Source organism: Silene latifolia, chromosome 2 (genome assembly GCF_048544455.1).
Source record: "Silene latifolia isolate original U9 population chromosome 2, ASM4854445v1, whole genome shotgun sequence".
In the NCBI taxonomy this organism is placed as follows: Eukaryota; Viridiplantae; Streptophyta; class Magnoliopsida; order Caryophyllales; family Caryophyllaceae; genus Silene; species Silene latifolia.
Genome location: NC_133527.1, coordinates 183617228 through 183624963, shown reverse-complemented (window position 1 = coordinate 183624963; position 7736 = coordinate 183617228).

The window sequence follows — 7736 nt, the reverse complement described above, 5'->3', positions numbered from 1 at the left end:
GGTCGGAAGTCCAAGCACGTAGGCGCCAATTAGTAAGAACGAAGTCTAGAATGCAAAGGGAGAAGAGAAGGGCGGACACTCGCGTGAGAAATATGAGGAACGAAGGCTCCTATTTATACTAATCACACGGAGGAATAGGGTTTCGGAGACTCTTTGGAAGTGAATCTCGGAAAGATATAAAAAGATACGTAAATCATGCAAAGAAGGGCCTGGGAAGAGGCGCAGCGAGCCATCGCGTCCCTTGGAAGAGGCGCAAAGACTGCTGCGTCTATTCCCGTGAGGGTTTCCTCTGGCCAAGAAAGATTTCCGCGTTTGAGTTATGGTAGGACGGAAATAATCCGATTATCTTTTGAATATTACGGGATATTATTTGCCAAAAGATAAAATTTGTGAAATATGGAATAGAAATATCCGGGACATTCCAGAACATTCTGACTCGGGATTTAACAATTATCAGAAAATGGAGACGGTTTTTGATCCGGACTCCGAATGTACTCTAATTACTGCCAAAACGACCGTATCCGGACGTAGATGACAACTAAGAGGTTGACATTAATATTTGAGCAAACACTTGACAATAAACTTACGAACTGTCACAAATCGTTCCGCGAACCAAACATGCGGCCCAATCATCACCGGGTGGTTTGCGAGAGGTGCAGAAACGAGGTGTCTACAGAGCCCCCACTTTGACTGAGGCTTGGACAAGGCGAAAGTCAAAGTATAGCCATCAGGTCAATCGAAGATTACAACCTGACGACTATGGCGACGCGAGGCGGCTCAAGGGGTCTGAGCCAAGGACCTATCGTCGGGAACATTTTAGAGTCTGTCGACTATCGGGGAGGGTCGTTTAAAGTCCATTAGACTACGTAAGGAGGCTCGCCAGCCATAAGAAGAGACCATACCTGAGACTTCTTCTCGAGATGCTTTCGGAGGTGCATAGGAGCTAAGGTTGAGCGTAGGAGCTAAGGGTAAGACCTAAAAGATATATAAAGATTGTGCTAGGGTATGGGGACCCTAAAGGAAAGCATTGACGGGAAGGAGGCCAAAAGTAAGTTCAACCTAGAGGTAACTAAGGTTTGGGTGTGGGAACCTCTGGAGAACGACACCATGTCGAACTCCGCGGGGAAACATAAAATATAGTGAAAGCAGCAGGACGTCGGTAGAAACTGCTGGGGAATCCGCTTGCGTTGGTCTCAAGCGAACTCTGACAAAACTTGAGGTTTAATCTGCTTGCGTCGGTCTCAAGCGAACTCTTGTTGGGGAATGACTCTGTCTGGATTGAATCATTTCTGGAAAATTTGCTCGTATCTGCTTTCGAACAAACTTCGTCTCTCGAGAAGTGCAATCGGCTGTCATGAACTCTCGCTGGGAATATACTGACGACTAGGAACACCTTGACCGTCATGGGAGAAACTTCGAGTGAGCAGTACTGCAAAATACTACTGCACCGGATGAAATAAATTGAGCAATACTGCAAAATATTGCTGCGCGGGACAGAATGCGGACCGGAACGAAAGAAAACCATCGAAACGGACCAAAAGAATATTATATCATTGAAGAAGAGGCGCACCAAAGATGGGCCCACAAATAACGAACCCATAACGAATTTTTGAAAATTCGTATGGAGGGAACGTGAGGAAGAAGCGCAGCAAGAGCTGCGTCCCTTGGAAGAGGCGCAGCACCTGCTGCGTCTTTTCCCCAATTTGGCAATCTCCGCGTAAAAAACGCGAAATCAGAAGGTGTATTTCATTATTTCGAAATACATCTCTTTCAATTTCTCTCTCAAATCTTCACCATTTCCGTCGAGGTTGGATTCAAAAGCTTGCTTGAAATATGACTAATCGAGGTATGTGTCTTAATCTTGCATTAATCATCCGTATTTGTCGAATTTTGAGCCGCAAATTCTAGGGTTTTCGACCCACTTGATCGAAAATTTGGGGCTTTTCCCCCAAATGGATTTGTTTTGCCAAATTGATGCTAGAAATGGATAGTAGGCAATGTTAGGAACATAACCATGTATTTGCTTTGAATTTTCATTGGGTTTTGAGCCCTTGAGCGAATTTTGGGACGGTTTTACAGCTGAACCGTAAATTGCTTCGAAAAATGCCTTAAGATTACCCATTGGCGGTGAAATTTGATATTTAGGATCCTTAGATGATGGGTAAACTTTCTGCCACCTCGGAATTTTGGTTTGTGACAACTTTTTCAGGGCACCTTTTAGGGCATAATCGCCGTTATAACGAAATGCTGCCGAATTTTCGACTCGAACCCGGAACTAAGCTTTGACTTAGACTTGACTTTGACCCAATTTATCACATGAGCGATTGGATCAGCGGGAATATGGCCAAAGATGGCCAGAAAGGGCGGTTTTCAGGGCTTTGGAGGCTCGAAAACTCCTTAACAAAGGCTTGTCGTCGTGTGACGCGGCCTAATTTTACTTTAACGTGCAGGTGATGGGGCTTCTACTTCTGGGAGGACTCCCATGGAGATAGACGCCAGTGCGATTGAGGAGGCTTTAGAGCAGGCTTTCACTGACGCGGTGATGGCCACTGGAGACGAGGCACACGAGGAGGCGGAGGAGGAGGCTCCGAGACGGGCCAACGTCAGGCGAGGAGGTCGTCAGCTGAGGGGAGCTCCTGCGTGGGCTGAGACCTGGGAGAGTAGGCACCTTGTGTGGGCTGCAGAGGGTCACCTGTCCTACAGGACGGTGAAGAGCTTGGTAAATAAGAATTTACTACTCATTACCTATTCTCTTTCATTCTTTTTGTCCAAACTTCTTGCAAATTTTCATTCAAAACTAAAGATAGCCTTGTTTCCAATCATTATAGGAGGCCGGGAACATCAGGTCGTTCTCGGGTTACACGACAGCGATGGAGCACTACGAGCGGCTGTCGGCGGAGGAGAGGGCCATGATCGAGCGCGGAGCGTCGGTCCTCCTGGTTCGGTGTCCGGAGGGATATCGTGAAGAGGAAGTTGCGGGCCAACCTCAGCCTGGTCCGCGCTTTCTTGGATCGATTCTGGGATACGACTTCCACGTTTCACCTGCCTTTTGGTGAGGTGGGAGTCACTCTGGAGGATTACGGCATGATTTCTGGTATGCCGTGTGGGACCGAGGAGATGGTGTGGCCGGAGACTGCTATGAGAGCGGATTCGGCCGAGGCGAGGAGGTTGATCGGCTGGAACTTGTCGCCGAAGGTCTGTTGGATCTTAGGCTTGGTACCCAGTACCTACGTCCGAGACTACTTTGCGGGGAAGACCCCGGAGTTGGTGACGATCGATGGGAGGGAGACTGCTCCTCCTCCTTGTACAGCTGAGCAGAGGGCTCGTCTTTGGCTTTGGTGGTTCCTGTCTTCGATTTACCTCGGAGACAAGGGCGAGAGGCTATCGACGAAGCTTCTTCCTTTTCTTTCTGACTTGAGTTCCCTAGGGCGATGGGACTGGGTCACTGCTGGTTTTGCGGTCCTCATCCGCTTCATGAGGGCCATGGTTCGTCCGGAGTTGATGGAGAAGGGGACTTCTCCTGGCGCTGTCGGACCTGGACTGCTGTTGGAGGTATGAACCTTCCTAAGCAAATTCCTTTCTTCATTAAAATACGAAAGATCGTCATTGATTATTTTGTTTTACAGGCATGGGTGTACTCTTACTTCCCGAGTCTCGCGCCGAAGAGGACAGAGCCGCTGGAGAAGGCCTATCCCGTGGTGAGGGATTGGGTGATGTGCCGGACGAAGAGCAAGCGCTCTTCTCACAATGTCTACCGGCGGGATGTGAACGCCCTTCAGCTGAGTAGCGTGAGTATCCCACTCGTATTTACATCTTTGATACTTTGCTTTCATTTGACCATAGGAATGATCTTTGCCTTTATATTGTCGCAGTGGGTGCCCAGACCTTGGGCGGAGTACGCTGGAGCGCCTCCTTTTGTTGCTGAGGTCCTTCGACCTAGGAGTCCGAGCCGGCTGCTGTTGTGGACGTCGATGGGCCCTGTGTGGTATCTGGGCGAGCGTTTGGCTCGTCAGTGCTCTCGGGGAGCGTTGACGGTTCCCATTGACCCTCCGAGGATGATGTTCAGGGAGCCTACTGAGGCTGAGAGGGAGGCGGACCTAGCTGGTGCTAGTGGCGACGACCTTCTTCTGCCTGGCGAGGACTACTCAGCGTTCCTTTACGGGAGGTTGGCGTACTGGCCAGTAGTGGTGAGTATCCTTTACTTTTCTTGATTTGATTTCGAGAATTACGATGAAAGATCATCGGTTAATGAGAGCTATTTGTCTTTGCAGGAGGTCGAGGCGGCGGGCATCGAGCCCCCAGTGTACCCCGAGACTCTTGAGTACACTGACGCGACTGGGAGGACGACGGTCTCCGAGTTGCGTGACTTTGACGTAGCTGTGACGGATGCTGGCCTAGACGACTGGCAGCATCTGATTCGGAGGGTGAGCCTCCAGCTTATGTACCTTTCGTGTAAGAACACATTTGATTAAATTTGTTCAATTTACTGAGAATTCTTTTGAAATGCAGGTCGCGCCATCTCGGTTTATGGCACTCTGGAGGGTGGCCAACCGGCTACGAGCTACCGCCATCGAGGCACTCGTCGGTGGTCGAGGTCGTCAGGTACGAACCCCGTTTGATTTTTCTTTTGATTTTTGATTTTCAGTTTTGTTTGAGTCGATTGACATGAGCCAATTTGTTGTTTACAGGGTGACCGCGAGCTGGAGCGAGAGTTGACCCAGTCTCGAGAGGAGACGGCTCGCTTGTCGAGGGAGCTCGAGTTTCGGGACGCCGAGATTGCTCCTCTTATGGCGAGGGTTGCTGAGTTGGAGGGTGCCCAGCAGTAGTTCTGCATAGTTTTGTAGACTTGTACATTTGATTTTGAACATTTTTGGACTTGTTTGGGGCGCAAGCTCCCCAGTTTGCTTGGACTTTGGATTTGGTTTGGGGCGCAAGCCCCCCAGTTTGCTTGTACATTTGTATATATGATGGCCTGAGTGCCTTTGCTGCTGGGTTGTGTTACTTGTACCTGCAGGTTAGCTCTTGAACAGGTTTGGTAGACAACGGTTTACGCCGTCATGCTGCCGAAATTCACATAGAAATCACGCAAAACATACATTTTATACACGTAAGGTCTTAATTAGCGCAAAAAGAGACTCAAAAGATACAAAAATGCGAAATGCCAAAAATTCTTTTGAAATTTTGACGGAAATATTTTGACGGAAATGACCGGACGATAGGGAGGGTTACCCCTAAAAAAAGAAAAAAAGAGAAATCTATAAGTGTAGAAATGAAAATGTTGAAACGAAAATAAAAGAGAATTATTTCCTAAAAAAAAAAAATGAAATTAGAAATGTAACTTATGTAATTTAATTAAAATGAAATTTTATTTCCTAAGAATGAATTAAAAAAACATAAAAAGAATTAAGCGCGATGAAAATGGCGAACGTGTCGACGTCGCCTCGAAATGCGTGCCCGCGAATTCAGGAAGTTTGAAACATGGTAAACTGCTCGTATTTTCCAAAATAAAATCCCGTAGGAATAGGAGATTATTCGCTATAGAATTAGGAAAGATCCAAACGCGGAAATCACCGAGAGTGAGCCTGGGGAAGAGGCGCAGCATGAGCTGCGTCGCTTGGAATAGGCGCAGCAGGAGCTGCGCCTGTTCCCAAGCTTGTCTCTCCTGGCGAATTTTTGGAAACCGCAATTAGTGTAAATAGAAGCGTCGACGAAGCTTTAAATCGCATAATTCTTCCGTCTCTTCTCCGTTAATCCACATAAAAACTCCCAAAATAAATTTTCAAGAGAAATTTTGTCATTATGAACACTTTGGAGATCCGCTTGAAGGAATGGACTAATGAATTTTCGAATGTTGAGAAGCACGACATGGGTGCTCATAACCTTGGGTCTCTATTGAGTTTGAAACTCATTAAGGTTGTAAAACCGTTCTTGGATGCTTGTCTTGACTACTGGGACCCAAATTATCATGTGTTCGCGTTCCCAGGTGGTGATATTTGTCCTTTTCCGGAGGAAGTTGCTGCTATTGGTGGGTGGGATCCTGAGCACTTACCTGCTATTCCTTCCACTTCACAAGGGTATAAGAGCAAATTCAGAGACTTGCTTGGATTGACTCGACTCGAGGTGGATCGCTTGGTTACCCCGAAAGGCGTGAGAATGCTGGACTTTGTAGACCGATTCATCAACGAGCCGACCCCACGATCTCTTGTGTTGCCAGGAGGAGAGCCTTTGGCTTCTGTTTGCTGCATGTGTATGTCTTTCATGGACACGTTGATGAGGATTTGCGAGGTGATCCCCGTCTTTTGGGTCTTATCGAGCAAATGGAGCTGCGCAGGAGCCCAGCTTGCTTGTGCTTAGGGGAGATCATCTTGGGTTTGGATAATAGGAAATCCAACCGCGATCTGCCATTTCTGGGGAGTCCCGTCATCCTACAGGTAAAAGACCTCTTTTTTTTTTTTTTTTTTTTTTTCTCGGGTGTCTAATACCTGCTTTTGGTAGGTTTGGCTTATGGAACGGCTCCGACTGCTCGAGCCCCCAGTTCATGCACTTTCCTATCACTCCCGTATGATTGCGATGAGGACGCGGTTATACATGGTGGACTTCACTCGGGTCTGTGACTATTGGAAGAACAAGCTGAAGAATGATGATGGCCCGTTGATTAGGTGGGTCGTACCGTGGTGGCACCTCAAGTCATCCTTTGGAGTGTCTTCTTTGGATCCCACTAGGTCCGTGCGCATTCCGGGATTGGAGTTCATGGTATGCATCTTTCCGGAAAGATTGATGAGGCAAGTTGGGCTGAAGCAGACTATCCCGAGGCTTGATACCGTTCCGCAGACTGCTGTGGCACTCACCACCGAGAGCCGAAGAGAATGGGCTATCAAATGGGCCCAGAGGAACATGTGGTTCTTGAGCTTCTCCGCCAATGCTTTGTGGGTGTCGGATTCCTATTTGAGGTGGAGAAAGGCTGCAACTTCAGAAGAACGCGAGAGACTGAGGAAACGCGAGCCTGTTGACTACAAGGTGCGCGAGGGAGAGAAAGAGAAGGAGAAGCATCTGACAGAAGGAGAAGAAGAAGCTGGATTTCAGGTCGTTCATCCTTCGAAGAAATCAAAGACTACTCCTGTTGCGGAAATGGTGGTCGGCAAGAACGGAAGAGTCAGGCCTCGGGAAAGACCGTTGGTGATTAGGTCTGAAGTGGTGCAAGAGCGCCCGGCCCGAGGTCGTGACAAGATGTATGACAAGAATGACAAGGGCAATGGGAAGATGGAAGAATAGCCCTAGTCTTTATTTATTATTTGAGTATTATTATTATTGTTGTGATAAAAAGGAGGGATTTTTAGAATCCTAGCCAATTCTTATTATGTATCGTATTATTATTATTAGAAAATGAATGGAATAAAAAAGGTTAAATGGTTATGAAACCGTTGTGATTTTCTTTTATTATTCTTGTCGAATTTCAAATGCAATGCAAATGTCCTTCTATTTACATTTTAGGTATAATGGGTTGAATCCCGTGAAGGATTGCCTACGTATTCACTTAAAAAAGCGAAATCAAACCCTTGCGCGTAGTTCGAGTAAATGTAAAAGAATAATTGTTCGAAGCAAGAGCTTGTAATGAACATAGAAAATAAGCATGAGCTTTTGCTTGTTCTCAAGGTGCGAATTTAGTTTATTTGACGATATGAGGATGACAATCTTGTCAAAACGCAAGAGCATAGTGACACTTAGCTTATTTTAGC